Below are 25,049 nucleotides of genomic sequence, written 5' to 3'. Positions count from 1 at the left end.
ATGCTAGTCCATGTAGCAGCCATTCCTTAAGACATTTTACTGTACCTGCTGGAAAATTATTGTAATAAATGTGCACATAATCAACTATAATTTGAATGGTGCCCCTAGAATTGTGCAGTGTACAAACTGAACAGCTGCCCTGGGCACTCCTGTTATGAAGTAATTCCATCAGGGCAGGTGCCGTGTCTATCTTGTTTACTCTCAGATTGCTAATACTCAATAAATAGGGAAATGAACAAATGACTTCTGGCTGAACTCAAGGTCTCCAACATCTTTGGTAGGGGGGAAATGTGATCATCTCCAAGACTTTGTATACATTGAATTCCAAACAGTGAAAAATAAAGCCAAAAACCAAACAACAACAACAACAATAATCCCTCCGATGATGCAGTTACCAGGTAGGCAGGCTTTTTGCCTTAACAAAAATTAGGCATGAGGAAAATAATGTCTAAAGCACAGTAAAAAGGGGAGCATAAATGCGCTTGAAGAAAGCTATAATTACCATAAAAGGCTTTTCTAAAAAAGCATCAAGGAATGTTCTGCCATGTGCAGCAATTTAGAGGTAGAAAGAAGTGACTAATCGTGTATAAGGGGTGGAAGGGGTGCCTGGTGTATAAGGGGTATGGAAAGAGAAGTAGGATCTTAATATTCAACATCGAGCACACTTTCGAAAAGCACAGAGGACAATGCCCCACCCAGATAGAAGTGCAAGTGAAAACACAAAAAAAGGCTTCATATAAATGCAGACAGATGACAAAGAAAGCTGGAGAAAGGAGACATCCGTGCCCGGCCAGAGACTCCTGGGGGAGCTACTGCATCCTGGACTAAATGCTGGTGGAAAGTCTTCTGTCAAGGGAAAACCTTACCCTGGTTTGGGGTCAGATACTTCTGGGATTAAAACCTAGATTTGCCCCTTGTTGTCTGTGTGACCTTGAGCTGGTAGTGTCACCTCCTCCTCCTGTCTGTACAGTTATATATCTTACAAATTATTCTTATTTGCTGTCTTTCCCAATAGAACATAACCTGCAGGAAGGCTGGGATTTTTGTCTGGTTCACTGAAGCATCTTCAGTGTCTAGAAAAACAGTTGGCATATAACAGACACTCAGTAAATGTTTGTTGAATGAACAACTTAACAGAGATAATGATATTTTATAGAGGTGCCAGAGGGGTTAAATGAAATGATAAAAGTAAAGATTTGAGCATAGAACTTGGTATGTTGTAAATGTTCAATAGGTAGTAGCTCTTGTAGCTTGCGTACAGTTACAAACATTGTAATTAGTGGTAGGCTTTGCCCTGGGGCAGTCTTAGGTGCTGTTTTTCTACGTCTCACTTCCAGCTCAGGAAAAAAACCCTATAAGCCTAACCTCTTTCAAGTTAAAAACAATAATAAAAACAAAAACAAAACTCTGGTACCCTCAGTGTATGACTGCATCATATCCTAGGAAATCCTTATGCCCCCTATGACCACCATCCAAGATGCCCAGTTGGTCTGCATAAGTGAGGAGAAACCCACGGAAGCTAAGGGCAATTCTGAGGGCCAGGAGAGTTCAAAGTAGAATAAATGGTGGCTCCTTCTCTTGGGCAGAATTGTACTTTTGCATGTTAGCTTAATTAGCGAAACTCTCTCCCACAACTCTTTTAACTCTCACGGTTTCCTGAGTGGGAGCTGTGCATTGTTGGACTTCAGAAGCAGATACACACTGGAAATATGGAATAGAGTTCTTCCATTGCATTCCAGAACTCTTCAGAATTGAAGACAGATGAGGTACTGGGAATGGGGGGGATCACTAGGGGTTCAGTGGCCATTTATACTAAACAGCAGTGGCAGACACTCAGAAAATTAATTTGGTGCTTCAAGACACTCTGGGGAAAGCTCCAACTAATTTTAGAAGACCGTCTGCCAAAGCAGCGTTTTGGTCCCTAGAAAACGGAAGGGCTTGTCTCTCTTGCTCACCTGGGCGAGGAGAAGGGAGCTGTGTAGGGACTCTGTGTCTAGGTACAAATTGGCATGGAAACTCAGCCACGAACCTGTGCTTGAATGGCTGCCCCTGCTTTGTTAGAGAAGACACGGAAAATCCAGAGGCAGATGGTTTCCTCGGTTTCAACAGCCTCTGTATATCTTAAAGGGTTTGCATAGGGGAGCGGATGGAGGATGCTGGGTAGGGATGCCTGGGAAGGCCAGTGATCCTTTCCATGGCTCGCTGCTTATCTTTTGCTCCTAAGGCAGAAATCACAGCAACAGAAGCAGCAGAGCCTCCATGAGGTGATATAAATTTGGATCCAGCTGTCTATGCTACATGTTTCCTGGACGCACCTGGATTCTCACTGATCAGCATCATCTCTGTCTGCTCAGGAAAAGGAAGGCAGTAGGCTTAAACTTGGCCTCAGAGAAAATGGTGAACTTAAAAAAAAAAAGAGAGAGAGAGAGACTTTTTTTTTTTTTTTTTACTGTTTTGATGCTCTAAGTTCTTATTAACACATTTGTTTTTTTCAAAACAGTAGAAGATCATGGGGTGGGTGGGGGGAGGGAAGAAAACAGAGTTTGGCGACAGTAAGTTGGAGATAGCTCTTCTTGGGAGGCAGGAAGCTCATGTCAATTATAGTAAATTCCAGACTGAATCATTATTACCCAGTAGAACCAGGGTCTCACACAAGCCTGTGCTTCCCTGGGGGGAGCCTGCTTCCTTCCTTGGAACATCCCCTTTCTTTATTACACTTCTCTACCATGGGAGGATGTAGGGCACCAGTGCAGGGAAAATCTTACCATGTTCCTAAGGCAAACACCAACTGGTACCACACTGAAATCTGCTAAAAGTCCCTGCCACGGGGTGGGGGGGATGGGCTTTCTCTCTTGACTTAGATAGGAACGGTGCATCTTAGAGTGTGGTCCTGGGGCCAGAATGTCATCTGGGAACTTGTTAGAAATGCACATGCTGGGGTTCCATTTCAGATGTATGGATCAGAACCTCGGGGTGGGGGGTGGGGGGAGGTGGGTCCTGGAAATCTGCATTTTGACCAGCCCTCTGGGGAATTCAGATGTCTGCTCTGTATGAGAACGAGATTTGGATTAAGTCTTGGATTAGCTTTTGGATTAAGTCTTGAACCCCTAAAAGGGCCTTGAATGCATTATCTGCATTATCTGGCCCTGCCCATTTCTCCCTCTCAACTCATGTCACTGGAGGCTCTGCTCACTCAGGTTTAGCCGACCTGCCTTGTTGGGTTCTAGAATGGAGTCTGGATCTTCCTTTTGGGATTTTGCCCATCCCTGTCCCTAAACAATACTCCCCACACTCCGGCTAAAGCCATTCACGCTGGGATTAACCAGCACTTGCTCGGAAGGTCCTTTGACTTGCAGCCTGGGTTGCTCCCCTGGAGTGATGTCATGGTACCTCCCACTCCTCCTCCTGTAGTCCTCCTGCCTCCATTCTGACTCATCCTTTCTTTCTGAGCAGCAGGTCTCAACCCGGCTGCACCTTAGAACAGAATTGGCCGAGAGTTCTGATACCAGGCTGCACCCCAATTAAATCAAAATCTCCAAGGAGGGGACTCAGGCATCAGTATTTTTAATTTTTGAGCTCCCCCAGGTGATTCCTGTGTGTGGCCGAGACTGAGAACCTGCAGTTTAACGCCCGTCATCCTGGGAGCCTCGGAACCTCCCCAGAGCAAGGACTCCGACTTGGCGGGGTATAGCTCTTTTCCCAGTGCTCACCCCAGCGCCTAGCGTTGAGGATATTTGTTGAGTGAATGCATCCATAAGCCACCTGTGAGGTGTTTCTGCTGCTTCATTGCGCCCTCGATTCAGCAGCCAGGTAAAAAAAGTAAACCTTCCCTCGGGCCAGACCCCAAGCCCCTGGATGGATGGCACGTCCCAAGCAAAAGAAACAGCTGGTTGTAGTACAGGGTCCCAAACCAAGCGGACAACAGTGGCTGATGAGGAGTGCTGGGGTAGGTCTGTGCCTTTCAACTTGGAAGAAGCTGATACCTCCCGACTGAAAGAGACAGAATAGAGTACCCGGAGAGGTAGAAGAGAGCACGTTGGTAGATTAAGAGGGTGACAAGAGTCACACAAAGGCAGGGATGACAATAATAAGGAAGTCCAATGGTTTAATTTGGTTCTTGGAGGATAATCAAGTTGTTGTACCTCATGTTGCTTATTCCCACAGCTGTCCAGCAAATAATGAATGTGGTACCTAGCCTGTATGGAAATAGGGACAAAGCGCGACTTTGATTTCTTATTTGTTATTTTTAACCATCCAATTTCTACACCCACTGAGCATCCTTATAGCCACAGGAGGGTCATAAAAATACAAATAACATCTAGGAGGCCTGTGGGCACGGACTCGTTACTTACTGCTGGGCTGACGGCTTTCTTTTAACTAGTGTAAAATCAGGCTGGTGATAAATCGTCATATATTTTGTTGTTGTTGCTGTTCGCAGCACAACTCTAGGAAATGTAAGGAAATCACTAAATGTTTGTTTTTAATAGATGTGAAAAGAGCTGGGCCAAGAACCTACCCCAGAACTATGGGTTTTAAATTCTGGATTTTAGGATGCTTTTAATATAAACACCTCTTGGCTATACGATCTTAGGCAAAAATGATTAACTCCTTATTCCTTACTTTCTTCATCTGTAAAACCAGGGCAGTAAAAATACCTATTCCAGAGGGTTGTTGGGGTTTAAAAGAGAAAAAACCTATTGCATGCTTAGCATGATGTATAAATACATGTAAATATATCTAGTAATATGTAAGATGTATAAATCGTAAGTAAATGCACATAGTAAATGTTTCAGATCTGAAAGTTATTATTATTGTTTAAAATAACATCAAATGCTGGCAGAAGGGTCTACGCAGCTGAGGGGAGTCTTTGCTCTGCACTTGGTGATGAGGAGGGACTGTATACTATGGCTGAAAACATGGCTGTCAGTACAGCAAAGACCCCAGGAAGGTGCCCTCCAAAGACTGAAATGGAAATAAGGAAAATGAGGTAATTTCCTGAGAGTTTCATGAGTAAGATCAGCACATAATGGATGTGACATGTTACCTAAAGAAGTCCTCCTAAATCATAAGAGGCATGTGAGGTGCCCATGTAAACCAGGCTCAGAAAAGCATGTGAGCAGAAAGGGGTGCTCTGCCTGTGGTGTGGAGAGGGGGCCGTCGAGGGGGCAGGGCAGAGGACTGGCTTGATCGGGCTTGAGCTTCGAAAGCTTTCCTTTGTGCTGGGAAAACAGACTGAGGTTGGGGCAAGGACAGGGTCTGGGAGGCTGTGCAGGAGGAGGTCACGGGGACGATCTTGGTAAGCCATGGGGGCGTTTCGCGTGGTGTAGGCAGGTGCCCTGCTACCGGGACTCCCCGCAGCAGGGCCAGTCCTGTATGTGTTTAAGCTTCCCTACGCATCCCTCCAAAAGGAAAGACTTGTGGCACAGATGCAGAGCAAAAGATAAAATACACTGTCCATAAATAGCACTCCGGTTGACACAAACTTCATTTGGGAATCGGCAAGTAACCAAGGTTGGAGAGGCTGGGTTTTGTGATGATTCTGCCCTTCTGTCTATGTTGCTTTTTCATATTAAAGGCAACATCGTAGAAGTGAAAGGGAAGGGTACGTGGGTGGAGGGGCGCAGAGAACCGCGGGGTCACCCAGGCTCTCTCCCCAGGTTGGACTGACAATGTAACATGGAACAGCTCCAGCAAAGGACCGCGCTGACCTTCTTGATGTCGTGACCTGACACCAGAAGTTTGCATCAAGTCTGCCAGCATCATCTAGTTCTTCTAGGCAACAGAACTTCCTTGGGTCAGCCCTCCCAGGTTATTACTCCTGGACTTCAAAACCTTTTGCAATCTGTTTATCCCTATAGGTCAGCTTGACGCATCTGAATTGTGGCACTCGAATATACTTCAAAAACTCCATCGGTGCATCTATGAACCATCTGTCCGTCCTTTATCTATCTTTCATCTATCCATCCATCCGTTATCTATTTGTGTATACATAAATATACACATATATTTATATTCAAGATGTCCTAACCAACAAATCCCTCCAAATCCTCTGAAGACTTGTTCTCAAAACACTACGTATTAGATGACCTCATACACTAGCTGTATTTTATCTTATTTTATGTTACTTTCTGCCTGTACAGAGACAATAAAAACATTTCAATCTTTCCTTTGTTTCTTCACCCTTTTTTTCTTTCCTCTGGCTAAAATGGCGGCTCCCAGCAGCCCTGTCCTTGTTCATTAATCCAGCACCTTCTATCATTCACTCCTTCCCGTCCTTGTGACCCACATAACCCCGAGTTCTGAACTTATCCTGTTCTTTGAAACTCTATCTGCATGTTTTGTTTTAGTCCTTTTCTTCACAGTGTTTAGCTGGTTAAGCACTTGAGGGAAAACTGGTTGTTACGAGGCCTTTATAAATTTTGTGATAAGTCTCGATCAGGGGGAGTATGAAGAATAAGGAGATGTTTGTTTTCTGAAAGCATATAGAATAGGAGTCAGAATCCCAACAATCTGGCCTGTGCTGTTCTCCAATTTTGCATAATGAATGTGCCCTTAGGAAGGCGAGAGCTTTCTCTTCGAAATCCTCTCATTTACAGAGAAACAAAAATCCCTCCTTTCAAATATATTTTAAACATGCAAAACAGCAGTATGTTTCTGTTAAGTCACATTTTAGCTAAATGGACAATTGAATGGTGAATGGGAGCTGCTACTCAGCTGCTAACCTGCAGAGTTTACACACACACACATACACACACACACTCCCAAATTGCCGCAGAGCAATCCCCAGGAGGCAGAAAGCATGACTGATTTTTCCAATAAAGCTGAAAAATCGATAATCCTTGTAGACGGAATGCTCGCCTCTCTAACCACCTCAGAGTCTCATCTCCCTCTGCTGTCCCTCCCAAACAAGCTTCCATCTTCACCCTGGTACCTGTCACCAATTCAGTACTGCCAGGATTTACCCTGAGTTCTATTCCAGCTCTACTGAACGCACCTCTTAGAGAGGCCCTGCAGTGCATCTTGATTTAGAGATGCTTGGGTTTTATGTGACTCTGGGAAATGTTGTTTAGCTTTTCCAGAGCTCTAGTATGTTCTGATGTATGGCCGTGCATGCCTGCATGATTAATGGCACAGGCAAGGACTTGAAGCCTTCAGAGGTCACCCTGTGTGTACTGAATAATACAACGTGATCCAGAAATACCCTTGGATGAGAATCCCGGCTCCTCACAGATTCAATGGCATCGCTTGCTTTCATTGACATTGCCTGAGCCTTGGCGCCTCTCACTGACCGCGCTTCTGAGGAAAGTCACCACCCCCAGACAGACATTTCTGAGGAAAGTCACCTCCCCCAGACAGACATTTCTGAGATATAAAAGCAGAACCATTTGGGTTTGTTGGCTATTTCTCTCTCCAGTGTCAGAGATACCAGGATGAGGAGGAGGGCTGGGAGCACAAGCGGCCGATCTGCCAGACTCTGACAGGACTTCCGGGTTCAGGGGATCCAGGCGCGGGCGTGAAGCAGATGAAGCTTCCATGCAAAATATGCTACGGTGTGCAAGGCTGTGGCTGAGAATTTAAATGCACCAAAGTCAAGAGATTCAAACTGATGGTTCCCACAGCAACTATAACTCAGTTCTCTGGTGAATATAAAATTAACTTTATTGCAAAACATGCTGTTCAATTTACGCCTTAATATAGTCGTGGCAGAGTTACAGTTGCCGTGAGAACGCTAACTCTGAATTGTTTTGAATAATTAATTTAATGAAAAGTTGGTAGAAATGTGAACTCTGATAGAAAGTCAACTTAAATTTAGGGAAGTTGGCCAATTATGCCTGTGCTGAGGAGTGATGATTCATTTTGGGAATCTGAAAGAACTTGGTGCACTCTTTGGCCTGGGGATGCTGGTAAAGCAGAGAACCCCAAAATATTACCAAGTGGGGGACAGCCCCCCGATCACTGAAGAAACATTCGTGCAGGTGGTGGTGACTTTACCAGTAAAGGAGGGTGCCCCCGGGTGCCCATACACTCTGATTTCATTGCTGGCCTCCAGAGAAAGCCTCTTGCCATAACTAGCTGGGATCAAAGTAGGCGATCAAAACAGTCTGTGGTAACACCTGGTTTCTGTCAAATAAACTGAGGGTTAGAGCTCACCTCCCCCGGGCACTGACAGTTCAGACTTACCCCAAGGGCTTCACCTCTCTGAGCAGTGTTCTCACCTGTACGATGATGAGGACAATTTCTACCTCACAAAACTGATGTGAGGATCAGGATATGAGAAAGTGTGTTAAGAACCGAGCACAGGGGCTGGCAAGTTTTACGGCCGGTATTCACTAACTGCTAGCTGCTTTTATCTGAAGAGGGAGTTCAGCAAACGAGTGAATTCAAAACACACACAAAACCAGCTCTTCGGCCCATTATTGCCGTCTAAACGGATTTGGTACAGACCGAAAGCAGCCGGCAAGGGGGGTGAGAAAGACAGAGACATGACTTGGCAGAAAGTTTCCTAAGCAGGAGTTTGTCTTCAGTAAAGATACTCGAGACCACTTCTACTGAAGTTCTGGAAGCAAATCAATCTATCATTTCTTCTACCAGATGAATCTCTCTCCCCTGGTTCCTCAGGAACCATTTGAGATCTTTTCCTCCGAATTCCTCTCCTCATCATGAAATTTTAAAACCACAGATACACTCCAGATCTGCTTATTTGTTGCATAGATATCTGTGCTTTATGCATAAAAAGGGTAAGATTTCTCGACTTGCTCAAAGAACCCCTTTTCATTCTGTTTGTGGTGATCCTGTCCTCATTTCAGAGTTGTGCACTGGACTATAGGCCAACGTGTCCCTTGTTCAAATCCTCATGCTCCAAAACTCCAGAAAACCCCTTCATTTATTTAGTTATTCCTTTCACTATTTCTTCCTCAAATTTGGCTCCTGATTTTTCACTAATGGGCTCTTTTGGAGCTAAGAAACACAGTACTTTTGAAGTTAACTCACGGTGGCTTCTCACTGTATCTGTCCCCACTGTTCTCCTCAGATATAATGTGGCTTCTCTTTCTCTTAACTTTTTTCAGGAGGGCCATGCCCAGGGAATCTCAAGCCAGCCAGCGCTTACTGAGCACCTGGTGTATTCCTGTTCCAAGGCAGAGGGTAATTTAGGTTCCTTCTGGATACTATGTTTTGCTGTGGAATGCCAGGCTTGACCAAACCAGAGGGGTTGTCCCTGCCAGAGAGCATCTTTCTTGGGAGGTACTGTCAAGATTTTAACAGAAAGGGGCAAAGCCATAGCCTGGGAGGAAACACAAATTAAAAGGAAACTCCCGAGCAAAGTGCATTTCTAGCTTCAGAATCCACTCCCAGCTTGGCTCTAACTACTTTCTTTATGTATTAGCCTCATGTTGTTTTCAGGGCCTCTATCTCCTTCCCCTCCAAGTCTTGGCTTGTGGCTTTTTACCTCACTGTGATCAGTATCAGTCAGATTTTTTTTTTAAAGATTTTATCCATTTATTCAACAGAGATCACAAGTAGGCAGAGAGGCAGGCAGAGAGAGAGAGAGAGAGAGAGAGAGAGAGAAGAAAGCAGGCTCCCTGACAGGCAGAGAGCCCAATGCGGGGCTTGATCCCAGGACACTGAGATCATGACCCGAGCTGAAAGCAGAGGCTTTAACCTACTGAGCCACCCAGGCACCCCAGTATCAGTCAGATTTTAATGTCTCCTGAAAGACATGATTTTATAGCACTGCAATCTTTTGCTTTTACTGCTCAGAAAATATTGTGAAGTTGCACTCCTTAGCGTAAGCCCATCTCACTGGTGCTGGAAGCAGAAAGGTACATGTCAAAGTGGAGTTGTCCTAGCACGTGGAGGTCTGTCAGATGCTCCACTTTAAAGGAACTTCTTGGTTTGGCCAAGTACTTAACTAAACCTGGAACTTCACGGCAGCTTCGGTAACCTATGCATGGCTGAGTGCTGAAACTCCAGGGGCTGATGTCCCTGCTGACCCGTGAGTCTGTTGGCTTGAGCATCCCTGAGTTGCACTGTTGACCTATAGGAACCAATTAAACCCAAAGGCTGGCTCAGCCAGGTGAGCCTGAATGTGCTGACAGACCCACCATGAGGGTCTCCTGCATGGGCATTCTGTACATCATACAACAGGCTTTAATGGATTTGGCAGCACTGAGAATGCCTGTGGCTTCCTTATTTTGAACTTCTAGAATGTCACCCTGAGGCTACTATGATAAAGATGTCCCCTACATGGTGCACCTTCGACTCCCAAGAATGGATGTTTGTGTATGTATGTGAAAAATACAAATTATGATTTGTCTATGTGATATTTTGAAAGACATCATGAATGAAGGTAAAGAGAAGCCTTGGCTGACCTTTGGAAGCTTCCATTCTGAACAAATGAATAGCATGAGTTGATTTCTCCCAAGGCAGCACAAAAGCTACCTTTTTATATATTTGGTTATAAAGAAATACATACCTGAGGATATAAAGAGATGGCTTTTTTAAGCTACATACTTGAAAAAATTTTCAGTATTGATTTCGATCTGTTGAGATGAGCTAAGACAGAATGGCTGATTCTAGATGCTTAATCAACTGCACTTCTGACTAGACCGAGAAGGGATTTCCAGTGCTCTTCTGTGGAATCCTTAAAGTTCCCAATGAAAAGGCAGTTTCATTGGACTCTGCTCTAAAGAAGAGTATCCTGATTTGTGGGATCAGAGGGGAAGCTGGTGGGTATGGCAGCCTTTGCTGTCCCAAGTGTCACTAAGTCTAGTCCCCCCTTTCACACATGCATTTAGGACGGCCAGGTGTCGCTCTAGTTCTGCATCTGCCTCTGAAGGATGTCCATGGCATGCTCGCATGCAGAGAATGTGAATGGCTGTGGTAGAATATCATGCTGGGAACCGTTCCCAGGAATCAGCCGTCTGATCTGAGACAATTTGGAAGGAAGAGCAAGGCAATCTAGAAAACGGGGATACTTGTCCTGGGAAAAAGACCAACGGTTTTACACTGCCATACTGGAGTCTTCTCTCTGGGTCATGCCTGCAAAGCCCAAGGAACTCCCCTGAGTAGAGCAGGACAGAGAGCATATATGCCCATAAAGCAGAGGAGAAGGGGGGAGGACAGGGGGATGGTGCAGCAAAACCCTTGAACCCAGTCTAGAGGGGAAATGACCGTGGTGGAGCTCTAATCACTGCTGGCCAATGGGAATTTCTTGGGTGTTCTACCCAAGGCAACTCAGAGAAGATCTTCGTTCTGGCCTTCCACTGCACTGCTCTGGCCCTTGTCCTGCCTTTCCATGACCACTCCTGGTAATCCACTGTGGCCAAGGAGAGGGCACCTATCCCAGCTCTGTAAGGGAAAGGCTTCTTCATAGCTGTAATTCTATCTGTTTAAGGAAGAGAAGGGAGATGGGACCCAAGGGGCATGGATTAGATGGCCACTGTTAGTAAATGCAGATATCCAGAATCCTGCAGATACCCAGTCGGCGTTTCTAGGTCTTGAGCACTTGGCAAAGTAGAATTTCAGAGCATGGCATCACACCAAGGACCAATAAAGAGATGTGTTGTAATGGGTGCAGATGAACCATGTGGGGCCTGCCGAGAAGTTAGATGGGCACACATACATGCATGCACTCACAGACGTGTACACACTCACACGCACGACAGGAATTAGTCACTGGCTCGGTTTGCTTGTATATATTGTTGAGATCTGGGGCTTAGCTGTCAGCTGGAGCAAACAGAAGGAAGATAAGCCCAAAAGGGCAGCAGAGGAGGCAGCAATGGGAAACCCTGCCTGCGCTTCTTGAATGTGGTAATTTGCCAATTGTGTAGACCATGCATGTAGACCAAGGAGTCAACCTAGCTGCCTGTTTAAAATATTTAATGCTGCTCCCTGTGTGTCTTGGGGCAATAGCTACCTGCTTGCCTCACAGGCCTGTTGTGAGGTTGACGGAGGCAACACAAAGTCTTTTGAGCTCCTTGGAGAAAATTCAACTTGTAAGTGCAAAGAAGTTATCACCATCACACCCTGGGCAATGAGACTCCTACCAGCAGAAACCAGTCACCAGGAGAGTTGGCATCCAAAAAAAAAAAAAAAGCCAAAGCTGTCCCAGTCTCAACCCAGACAAATGATGATGTTCCCTAACTTGATACTAATCTTGCCCTGGAGCTCGGTGTCAGCGGCCACAGATGGGTGACCCATGTGGCCTCCAGTCCTATTTGAACGGCTCATAGACCATTTCCACATAGTTTGAATTGCTTGCCAACATTTGAAAACTGGGAGAGTATGCATAACAATCCTGATACCCGGCTTTGTACTGAAAAATCGGAAATTTTGGTCAAGCTAGGTTTGCATTTCTCTATGGCAATGTTCAGTGGGACACAGGCCATGTCTTCCCTCCATAGAAGGGGCGTACACTCTCCAGTGTATCACCACTCCCTACTGTCTTCTACCCTTTCCAGTGCACTCATGGACATTGCTCCTGCCTCATCCACATAGGGGTGTTTGAGTCTACAACTCTTTCTACAGGTTCTTCTGTCCCAGTCCTTCCCACAGTCAATGAAGACACTGAATTCATAGTGCTCTCATTATCTAGGCCACCTCCCCTAACAGAGGAAAGGCCTGCCCAACCACCTCCTGCCAGGCGGAGACAAAAAAAGAACTTGGTTTATCCCATTCCCTCCCTTGCCAGTAATTCCGTCTTAAACCTCAAGGTTTTCTTACTTAGGGATGTCCAAGCAATAATCCAACTAAATTAGATTATAAGCATCGGAAGGTTTTTGTAATAAATAAAAATATAGATATAGCTAAGAGAAGATGAGATTTAATTAATGAATGTTATTTAACAGAACAAGTTGTGCCATATATGGAGGATTAAAAGATAAGAAAGGATAGGAGGGAAAATCAGATTTTAATGAGTTGCCATCTTCATTTGATTTAACCGAATTTCTTCCGCTGTTGAAAATATTAACACTTATGAAGGAGTCATTTGTGTGTATCCACACAGTTTGATACCTGACTGCTTTTTTAATGTAATTATATTGTGTTACAAATGAATTTAAACTGCCATTGGAAGTTTAAGGCTTCCATCCTTCCGTTGATCTTCTTGGGAAGCTGTTAGCAAGAAACAATGTGGAAAAAGAAACCGAAAATGATTGGCAGAAATACCGGGAAGGGTGCGTTTGTTAGAGAATAGCGAAGTCTCATGTGGGCAAGAAGACAGCCGAGGTCTTCAGTTCCTCAGACTGTCACCAGCCCCTGTGCCAACCACTTCTCTTTTACTCCTGCTACCCCTGGGGAGGCTTATGCTGCACTCAGCACACATTAGATGCTCAATAAATGTTTCATGAATGAAAGAATGAACGGATGGATGAATGAATGAATATAGTTGTCACTGCTCAGCTGTAACCACATGGAGGAGGTGTGGACCTCACACATGCCATGGGATGATACCCGTGTAACTCTCTTCTTTATGTTTGTAACGCCCATGTCCCTCCAACTGGCAGACAGATCCTCAGTGGGCCATTTCCAGATCTCTCTCTGCATTGCTCTTGCTCCCTGTGTTCTCTCTTCTTGCAGGCAGGGCATCCAGGTGCCTCAGTGACCTTCTCCTACAGGAGTGGAGCAGGTGGTGGGCCCAGATCCCTGGGCTACCATTAGGGGCATCAGCATCCTGGTCTCTCTTTGGGGAGTTTGGGGCCCTGGGTATGGTTGTCTGCCACCTCTATCTATCTAATGTGCCACCACTGCTAACTATGCTGTCCACAAAGATGCACTTGGGCAACTCTGGCAAGGACCTGCAGGTGCTCGTGATTTTTAAGCTAACATTTATGTAGCATCATAAATGCTTCACTGATAAGTGAAGTGCTCCCCAAAGTAGGACAAGGGTATTATTATTCCCAGCTTACAGATGGGAAAAGTGGAGGTACTGGAGATACCTAGCTTGCCAAATATCACCCAACTTGCAGTTGATGGAGGCTGGGTTTGAAACCAGGCCTGTTTGATTCCAAAGCCCATGCACTGAAGCCCTCTGCTGCATACTTCCCCTCTCCAGCCCCACCCTCTGAATGCGCGGTAACTACGTGAGGAAAGCACTGAGGATGAGGAAGTTCCTCCAAGGAAGGAAGAGGTTACCATCTACAAGCATAACGCGGGAGATGTTGGGAGTTTGGAGTGGGTGTTGGTGTGTATTATGTGTTTCCAACTGCTTAATTCTGGGTAGACTAGTTTCTGCGCTAGGCTTCTGTATGGTATGGTAATATTTCCTCTATCAGACCCCCAGAGAACAGGTCTGTAAGTGAATGCACATGGATCTTTCTTGGTCCCATTAAATGGAAATAAAAAGTTAAATTAGTTCATATTCAAAGTGTGGTGAGAAGCAGATAGCAACATGCTTAAGGGACCCAACTTGACTTGCCTGCATTCCCTGGATTAATAGGAAAAAGCTCGTTTCTCTTACCACCTCTAATATCTTCTTCAATCTCTCTCCCTATTCATGGGAATTGTTATCATCAGTGACATTTGGGCTTCCTGGGCTCCCATACACCTAATGTGGAGAAACAGTCCTATTGCCTGACTTGAGTTTCATGTCATTAGAGAGGGCATGTTTCAGTGCAAGAGCGTGACTGGTGATAGACAGCTTGCTAACTTGTTGGAATAAAATCAGGTACAAATGTTTCCTCTGTGCCTGTGAGGTGCTTATTTTATAATCTCTGGGAGCCCCCACACCCTGGCATTGTTTCTAGACAACTAGACAGGGCTGTCTGGCAATCCCTCTTGAAGTTAAACCATGATTTTAAAAATAAAGAAATGCAATTCACACTTATCAGAGCCCATCACTCTGCTTAGAGCTTTGGACAGATGACCCTTCTGAGCCAAGTTCTAACCAACTTCATTGCTAATTTGACCAGGTGCTGCTGCAGCTAAATTTGGAATCTGTGGGCCAGGAGTCTCAGCAATTTAAATCCCTCTGGACAGCAATTCTGTGGGACTTTTTATCTCTGGAATATCAGTTAACTCTTCCTTTCCCTGAAGTCTGGCAGGATATAGCTGGATGTCACCCATGATTAGAGTGAGCCACCTCAAAGAGCCATGATAGAAATTGCTGGAAAACTGGTTCTAAGGGATATGGAAACATTTGCCTCTCCACTCCTTTTGTGACACCATTAGCAGAAGGATGGGAGATCACAGGGGCTCCTTTACTTGTAGTTGAGCTGGCTGAAATGGAAGCAACCCTTAACCGAAATAAGAAGGAAGAAGGAGATCTTCTCAAAGGACTAGTTGTGTAGATGACAGGGGTCCTCACTGATCTGAGTTGGAATTTAGAGCCTGGGTGTGTTTGAAGAACATGTGAACATCCCCCACCACTCCTGAGTCTATGGAAGGTATCTGAGTTTGAGGGAAACTGAGGAAACCGAAAGTGAGGAAACCAAATTGCCTGTTCTATAGTCTGATCCTGGGACAAAACCTTGATGGATAAGAGAGATGCTATAGGCAAATAAATAAATAAATAAAGGGCAAGCTTCTTTCTCAAAGGAGTGTGGAAGCAGCTGATAAAGATTCCCAGTGAGGGCAAGTGTGGTGGCCTCTCCTTCACTGTGGAAACCCAGCAGGGCTTGAGTTAAGTGGACACTGAGGGTGCTGGTTGGCACACCTCTGGCAGTAGGAGGAATACTGTAGGGCTCCCCTGAAGTGAATTTTGTAAACATCAGGCCTCCATGAGGAGACCAAGCTTGAAGAATCTGAATGGGCTGACCATGAACATGTGAGACAGCCCTGGAAACTTCTAGGAATGTTCAGGATGCAAGTGGGGAGTGAGCTTTGTGGTTGGGATGAGCCACAAAATTAGAGAAGTAATGTCAATGATTCCTTATTTGTGAGACAGATTTTTAGGGCTTGGGGTGATGTGGGTTCTATCAGTCTTGGAATAGAACCTATGAAGGGTAGAGTGTATCCCCATTCTATTTTATGAATGTCTCGTGTAACCTACTTATCTTGTTTTGACAATTATCTCAGTTCATGTGTAAAACTATAAAAACCTCTGCTACATTAATCTCCCCACTTGACACTTATTGGGCAGGAGGAGTCAACCACATCTTGACTGATCTGGGAACAGAAAGAGAGGTATATCACCACGGACCGTAGAATGAGGTCTTTTGTGGGGAATCCCATGGCAAAAGCTATGGGAAAAGATTGAGTAGGCTTCTTAAGGATCTTAATAATAAAAAAAAACACTGGCTAGTAGCTTTTAATTACTTTGCAGCTGTTGCCTTCTATCACTGAGGACCAAAGAGGCCTCCCCCTTACTGATTACAATGAAATATGTTTTTAAAAATAAACGCCTTATTTAAAACTAGGGATACTTTTTTAATTAGAGGGAAGATTAACTAAATGCATTATATCTTGTAATTTAATCCATTCTAATTATCCTGAGAATGGTTATGATGAAATACTTAACTTTCTCCTAGTTGCTATTTTACATGTTTTTTTTCTTTATTACCCATGAAGAGAAAAGCTCAGAGATGGTCAATGATATGGTGGCTTTCTTTAAGTCTGCTTATAATGATGCATTCAATGCATGATGAAAAGGATGAGAAGAAAATCAATAAACCCTGACTGTTGTGGGTTTTCAAAATGATGGTACCCTCTTTTCCAAAGGCAATAAAGACAAGACTTTAAAAAAGAGCTTGTGAAATAGAATGCTATGAAAGAAGTGGCTGGTGTAAGATTGAACCCCATTAGGCAGGCAACTTGGGAGGAAATGCAAAATCTGTTCCCTACATGAACATCTGGGATACTCTGTGTGGCTTCTGATAACCCAGGAGATGAGCAAAGGAACTGCAAAGAATCCCCAGATGTTACCCATGGGCATTGCTCCAAGGAGTCATGCAAGGAATGAGGGTAATTGTGCAGTTCATTGGGCTGAGTAGGGACAATCAGTGCAATTCCTGAGTCTCCAAAAGGCATGTGTGATTCAACTGAGTTCAGTTGAGCCTCCTGGGTTATTATTCCTTTTTGTACAGAGCAAGTACAAATATAATCTTGGAGCCTAAAGTCAGAAAACAAGAGACCAGAAGAAGGTATTCTAAGAGTCACTGACCTGGCAGCATCCTAAATAGAAGAATTGCTAGGTTCCTTCTTAAAGGAAACAGTGTTATTCCAAACTGCTCTAGAGTATGTCTGGGTCCCTTGTTTAAGAAATGCTGGCTTAAAAGAATTGGAGTTTTATTCTACTCAATAATGACATAATTCCAAACCAATATTTCAAAAGACTTTTCTTTTGAACTATACTTATTATAAAAATGAAACCCAAAATTAAAAACAAATTCTCATAGACCTCTTGGCTTCTCTGGAATATGTCCAAGAAGTTTAGTTGGATAAATTTTGGTTGAAAGTAGCAAACCCCAATTTCACAATATGTTTCCATTAACATGAAGATATTCAGATGTTTGATTCCATGTATAATGGGGCTGTTTGGTAAAAAAAAAAAAGCAGGTTCCATTCCAGGTAAGAGAGCCAGTTTACATTTCTCTGTAAGAAGCAGCTACTAGCGAGTTATAGAACAAAACTTTGCTTGAGAAATTGGTAGTGGGTAGGGGTTATTTTTGAAACATGGCTAATGATGGTAGGTTGGAGGCAGTTATATGAAAGGGAGGTTGAAAGAAGCAGAAATGAAATGAACTATTGGGACTTCATCAAGATCAACAGCTTTTGCACAGCAAAGGAAAGAGTCAACAAAACCAAAAGATAACTGACAGACTGGGAGAAGATATTTGCAAAAGACATATCAGATAAAGGGCTAGTATCAAAAACCCATAAAGAACTTACCAAAGTCAACACCCAAAGAACAAATAATTCAATTAAGAAATGGGCAGGAGACATGAACAGACATTTTAACAAAGACAACGTCCAAATAGTCAACAGAAACATGAAAAAGTGCTCAACATCACTTGGCATCAGGGAAATACAAATCAAAACAACACTGAGATACCACCTCATCCCTCAGAGTGGCTAAAACTAAGAAGTCAGGAAATGACAGATGTTGGCAAGGACACAGAGAAAGGGGAACCCTCCTACACTGTTGGTGGGAATGCAAGCTGGTGCAGCCACTCTGGAAAACAGCATGGAGGTTCCTCAAAAAGTTGAAAATAGAGCTACCCTATGACCCAGCAATCGCCCTACTGGATATTTACCCTAAGGATACAAATGTAGTGATCCAAAGGGGCATGTGCACCCAAATGTTTATAGCAATAATGTCCACGATAGCCAAACTATGGAAAGAACCTAAATGTCCATCAACAGATGAATGGATAAAGAAGATGTGGTATATATACACAATGGGATACTATGCAGCCATCAAAAGAAATGAAATCTTGTCATTTGCGACAACGTGGATGGAACTAGAGGGTATTATGCTGAGTGAAATAAGTCAACCAGAGAAAGACAATTATCATATGATCTTTCTGATATCAGGAATTTGAGAGGCAGGGTGGGGGGTTCTGGGGGTTTGGGAGGGAAAAAAATGAAACAAGATGGGACCAGGAGGGAGATAAACCATAAGAAATTCTTAATCTCAGGAAACAAACTGAGGGTTGCTGGTGGTGGGGAGTAGGGGTGGGGTGGCTGGGTGATGGACACTGGGGAGTGCTATGAAATGTGTAAGCCTGCTATGGTGAGTGCTATGAAATGTGTAAGCCTGATGATTCACAGACCTGTACCTCTGGGGCAAATAATGCATTATGTGTTAATAAAAAAACAAGTTAAAAAAAAAAAGAAAGTAGCAGAAATGTCTCAAAGAGAAATTTATTTTAATGATCTTCCCTTGCTTTTGTCTTACATTGGTAAGAGATTATGGGGGTGGTGATGGGGCAGGGGGATGATGATGATGATGATGACATCAGCTCACATTTGTTTGGCTCTTATCTTATGGTAGGCTCTGTGCTCATACTTTACATATAACCTAATGAAGTAGGTCATCTCTTGTTTTCGCATTTGCAGACAAAGAAACTGAGGCACAAAAAGGTGAGAAAACCTGCAAGGATTTGATCTCAGGCAGACTGACATATAAGCCTTATCTTATGTGCTTTGTTATGCTTGCATTGCCCTGAATCCAAGTAAAGTGGATATAGATAGATAAGCCTCTATTTAACACCATTTTTTAAATCAACTAACATAATATAAAGGAATAAGTGGACTCTGATTATTCAGACTATGGAAGGAAGTTTTTCAATGAAAAGAAAAAATTTCCTAGGTAAACCGGATAACTGGAGATGAGCAGATGGAGAAACTAACAAAAACTACCATTGACTATCCTCAACCATTCAAAAAAAAGCATCATCAGTGGAGCCAACACTACATTGTATCCAGTCCTTTAATGTAAAGTGTGTATTATGGGATCTTACTTGGAAGTCCCCCCCATTGCCTTACAGGAAAGAGAAAGGTTTGATTGTGCTAGAGTGGCCCGTTCATATAATTCATATAATTTTGCATCCAAGTAATACAATTTAGGAGTTGGACCAGTCCTTAGAGATCATCTCATCCAAGTGTGTTCTAAATTCAGTTGATAATCTATTGCATTTGTGGTATGTGCAATATCTGCACTGTTATTTACTTAATATGTTTCTTTAGATTTATTCAGGCCTAATATTGCTACTTACTTTTGCCACATCCCTAAGCAATACCATGAGTTTGATGAGCTACTCATAGTTTTCCCAAACACATATTTTTAAAAACCCTACGTTACAATTCAGTAAATTATATTTCCACACCAACAAAAAGCATTTCATGCTTGGGACCACACTGTGGAAAGCAGTTATGTGGTCCAATCCCCTCATCTGCCGCAGGAAGAAACTGGGCTGGGAATGTGGGTGACTATGCCAAGAGCACCCTGGATATTTAGGGTAGAGTCAAGTCTAGAACACAGATATCCTCCATTATCCATCAATCTATTCTTCACGACACCACAACAAATCAGACAGTGAGTGATGGGAAAATACCCATCATGAATACCTACAGGGGCTCGGATCTCTAGGGCCCTCTTTGTGTTCCTTTCCTTTTAATGCCAAGTCTTGAGGGCATCTAGGGGGACCTGAGAATCCCAAACTTGGAAGAAACTTGTTTTTAATAAATTGAATGGTTGATTCTTTGTCAAAGCTGAAGTAACAGAGTACTCACTACTTACACTAGGGTAGAGAATTCCCCCCTCCCTTTTTTTCCAACAGCTCTTATTCTTCTATGTTTTCCTTAGAGTATAGAATCTTTTTCATGTTAACCCTCACCCATGGGTTTCTGTCCTGAGAGTTCCAAACTACTTTAGTTCTGTGCTCTTGTGAAATCAGTAACACTTCATATTAAGCTATTTATTTACATGTTGAGTCTGGCCCCAGCACTGTTGGCCACGGCTAGTGTATCAATAGGATCCTCTGAAACAGTAAGGGTATGGTATGGTACAGGAATGCTCCAAGTTACTGTGTCCCCACAGAGCTAAAACATCGAAGCTCCGTTCCCTCTTTTCTTCTACCTCCTTTTTTTTTTTTTTTTTTTAAGTAGTCTCCATGCCTTGCATGGAACCCAACATAGGACTTGAACTTAAGACCCTAAGATCAAGACCTAAGTTGAGATTAAGAGTTGGAGGCTTAATGGATTGAGCCACCCAGGCATGCCAACCCCCTTTTCTTTTTTGATAGGAGCTCCTTACATGGGCACATATTACTAAATCACATAGGAAACAATACAGAAAAACAAAATTCCATTTAAACTACAGAATGGTCAAGCCATTAAGTGAGAGTGATCTTTATGTCTGTCTCTGTGATCTATTTTCCAACAGATGCTTAAAGCCCTTCTTCAACACCCAAGCCAAAACAGTCAACACTTTGAGTGATGAGAATCTGATTACTTGTAAGGCACTTTTCTCTTTTCATTTTATTTTACTTTTTGGAGTGAGTTGCAAAGGTGTTCCTGTAACTTTTACCTTCTGGTCCTCGTTCTTAGTCTGGGTAGGAAAGTTGGATAGATTGCCTGATCCAGACTCAAAGAGAACATCTGGTCATGTGGTGGCTCACATTTTGGCCCAAGTGTGGGGGAAAAAATCAGAAGTGTAACTCCGCTAAAAGTCTGTCATAATCTCTAACAGTGAAGGACCATCCCTTCCAGTTTTCACTTCAAAAAGAATGGAGCTCCTAGTGTAGGTTCTAATAAGAGTCCCCAGAGGAATAGGTTAATTAACCAATCAGAGAATTAGCTGCTCCCACAGACGTGGTGCTAAGGATGGCTCCGCAGTGGCTAATTTCATCTCAACTTGATCTCATTGTGGAGTCATGAAAGCTCAAATGTTCAAGGATAATAGCTACAAGAAAAATGTTTCCATAACTTAGAATGAAGCTGGAATGAGATGCAGAAGCAGCTGTACTCAGTCTGAAGTTGCTTAAGTTTGATAGTCACTTTCTTCCCGTCTTATTCCCTGTAGCTCTCAAGCTCTCTCCCTCTTGGACTGTGACCCTGTCTACTTCTGATGACAATCACTTAATCGTCATATCAGATTGTCACATGGCTGGTTTTACCTTGGGTAAAGATTCATTTTCCTTATTAACATCACAAGAACCTATTTCTTTCCCCAACCAATTAAAGAGGAAAAATAGAAGGGCCCCAGGGCAATAGAGAAAAAGAAAACTGTTCTGACTTAGGGCACATGGCCAGTCAGCCCCACAGAAATCAAGTCCTAGAAATCAAGTCCTCATGATTCTGAAATGCAACTGGAGGTCAAGACCACAGAGACAAAATAAACAAGTTGTAATCACTATTACCTGCGTTGCTCACTACTCCGATATCAAACAGTTCACCAAGGGTGGGCACCTGGTGTTGGTGGATTTATTCTGTGGGTGTGTTTGTTTATGTTATTCAGAGTGGAGGTCTGGACAGCCCACAGTCAGGAGACAATATCAACAATCCTCAGTTAGAATTTAGTTTCCCTCCTCTCATTCTCTGGCAAAATGTTATTCCTTCTTATACCTGGCTCCACTATTCTGCTCCCACAGCACAGGAACAATTACTCGGCAACAGACACTTAGCTGAGTTTACAACAGTTCACCGTGCTTTTTGACCTATTCTGTAGCCCCTTAATGCTTTGGGGGTATGGTCTGTGGATAGCCTTCTCATGTTCAATCCCCGGTTCAGTAAGGCGTTGGTGGGTGATAGAAACAACAACCCATTTTAGGATTATGTTTAAAGAATAAAACTAATCTAACCACACAATGCACTTTCTGATTTCTTCCTAAGAGTAAACTGCAGCCTATCCAAATAATACTAATATATTCCAAAGATAAACAAGAATTGTGGTTCATCTGGATTCAAAGCATACTTCTTATCTATGAAATTTTGTAAGTTTCAGCCATACCTTACATTTAACTTGTTGGAACAATGTAACATAAGAATTACTGCTCGGTTGAATCCAGTCTACCAAGATGTTAACTCTAACAGCTAATATTGAAATGTTATTCTTTATATTTAAATCTTTAGCAATACGTACTAAATTTCCAAACATAAAAAAATAATAATTTGGTTGAAAATTCCAGAAATGCATTTGACCAAACATGGATAGATCCTACTCAATTGAGTTTTAGAAGTCTGTGTTTTTATCCTCATTTCCATGTGCCCACTGTGGCCAACCGCCCCCCCCCCCACCTCTGCATCTGTCTTCTTGCTTCCTTCAGCACAATAAGCGCCATCCACTAGTGCTGTCAATTGTTCAGGTGACGATTTGCAATGATCCTAAGAAAACCACCTCTCACCACAACCTTTTGAAAATAGGCTGCAGACAACCCTAGCACCCCAACACGAACCACTCAGGCTCAGCCTCACCCCAAATCTCCTAATGCGCTGTTTGCAGACTAGGTGCCATTTCATTCTTATTTATTTTCTATTTTCAAAATACAGCATTTGAGGCTCTGCTTAGAAAGGACCAAAAAGCCTCTCTTTCCTTTCTGTCGGTATCCCTGAGGAGGAGGACCAATTCTGGGCTTGTAAATTGTGGCATTTACTTAAAGTGAATTGACAGGAGTGTCTCCTCAAAATGAAAGTCTAAAACTGCACACAGCAGCTCCGGGGCCAGAGGTTGAAAAGCAAAAGAAGCAATTATGTGCGTCCAAACATCTCGAGATTCTGAATAGCAAATCTCACCAGCCAAGGTATTGTTTGGTTTTTTTGAGAGTGAGTCCCAGTGAACGTAACTATGAGGATAGAGCACCTATCCTACACATGAAACCAGGGAGCCTCAATTTCTCAAAAGAAAAGACTTTGGTGATAAATATCTTTATAACTTACAGAGTGTAAACGCATACGGTTGCGAGAGATTATAGTTCTGAACAAGAGACTTTCCTGGACCTGAGACTCCCTTCATGTTGGTAGCTTCACCTGATTCGTGAATTTGCACACTCTCTCTGTCTGCCGAGTGCTCACGCGTGTTAGCGCATGCACATGTGAAACTCAAACCAGGCACTTCAAGTCGCAGAAACACCTTCCCCCAGTTCATCTCACCCACAGGGCTGCCAGAAGGAAGCATCTCCTAAGTTCTCGTGCTGACCATATCCTCACCATCTCCTACCCAGACTAGAGGGGCCATCCTCCCATTTCATCTTCAAAGGCTCCAGAGACAGGAGCACTCCATTATTATTTTCTCCTCTCTCCCCCACTGGACCTTGTTGTTTCCTCTGACAACGTTCAAACCACAGCTGGGGCAGGGCGGGGGTGCTGTTCCTAAAGTGAGTGTGGACCAGCTGCCTTCTCTTCTTTTTCCATCAAGATCTGTGCAACTCTCTAAATCAGGGGAGGGCCGATTGCTCCCATAAAGGGCCAGGTAACCCAGGGCTCTGAGGACCGTACGGTCTCTGTGGCAGGGATGTAGCACTTCGATGGAACGTGCAGGCTGACAACATTTCAGTGAATGGGAGGGGCTGTCCTCAACAAACACTTTATCTAATGGACACTGAAATTTGAATTCAAGTATCATGTGTCGGAAAACACCCCTTGCAACTTTTTTCAACACTTGGTCAGTGCAAAGACAATCCTTAGCTTGTCAGCCATAGAAAACCAGTCAGCAGGTCAGCTCTGTCCAGCCCCCTCCGCTGTGGTTTTCCAAACTGTCCCAGTCTGTCTGGGCTGTACTCTTGTGAGCCATTGGCAGAGTGAGAATGAGTTGTAAGTGGGGGAGGGCCAGCGGGCTTGACTGTGGGGGCAGCAAAACTTCGCTGGGTGTGGGAAGGGAGCGCAGAGGGGAGAGGCTGGCTGGTGTGAAGAAAGTAGGATTTTCTACCTAAAGGTTATTGGTTGGCAAGAGCTCTTATTTGAGGGCGGTGTGAGGACTGAGGCCATGGAGGTATGGGGTTGGGGAAAAGTCTTTAAATCACCCCGGGCATGCCAAAAGGTCCATCAATAGGAACGCCCCTCAAGAGTGGGAGCTGCTGGTGCGAACTGTGAACTGGCTCGGTAGGGGGCTGTGCGCACCCTCCCTTGAGAGTTTTCTGAATTATCCCCCAGACTCTGCAGGGAACAGAAGATGAAAGCAGCCGCAGGGGAGCGGGATCTGGAGCATCATTGAGAGATTGCAAAAACAATTCACTGCCAACAGACTGTCCCGCCAGGGTCCCAGTGCTATGGTCATGGCCTAGATCGGCATGCTGCCCCTCAGATGCCCAATTAGATGGAACCAGGGTAAATCTGATGCAGAGTATGCTTGGTCTCTGCTTCACCACTCAAATGAACAGCATGGGAAATTGAGTCTGACCTCATGAGTCCGCCCTGGACAAGCTCCTAACACCGCCTCTCTCTCCGGGGAGCCAATCTGTCGACCGGGGCCTTAGGGCTAGGACAGAGGGGAGGGATGCAAACGTGATGGCTAGCTTCAAAGGTAACTGTAAGGGGACAAGTCAGTAGTTTGCTTGGAAACGTCTTTGAGGATTTTCTTGCAAGTGAGTGGATTAGCCAGCTTCACAGTGAACTCAAACCAGCATAAGCAAAAATCACAGGTAAGAAAATGATACTCAAGTGGACAACTTTGT

General features: G+C 43.9%; 1 protein-coding gene across 1 annotated transcript in view; it reads right to left on the bottom strand.

Annotated features, from left to right (window-relative positions):
- Positions 1-25,049, bottom strand: part of TENM2 (teneurin transmembrane protein 2) — a 479,009-nt gene that overhangs the window by 116,205 nt on the left and 337,755 nt on the right. The window lies entirely within an intron of this gene.

Source organism: Mustela nigripes, chromosome 12 (genome assembly GCF_022355385.1).
Source record: "Mustela nigripes isolate SB6536 chromosome 12, MUSNIG.SB6536, whole genome shotgun sequence".
Taxonomy (NCBI): Eukaryota; Metazoa; Chordata; class Mammalia; order Carnivora; family Mustelidae; genus Mustela; species Mustela nigripes.
This window is presented reverse-complemented; position numbering and strand designations above follow the sequence as displayed.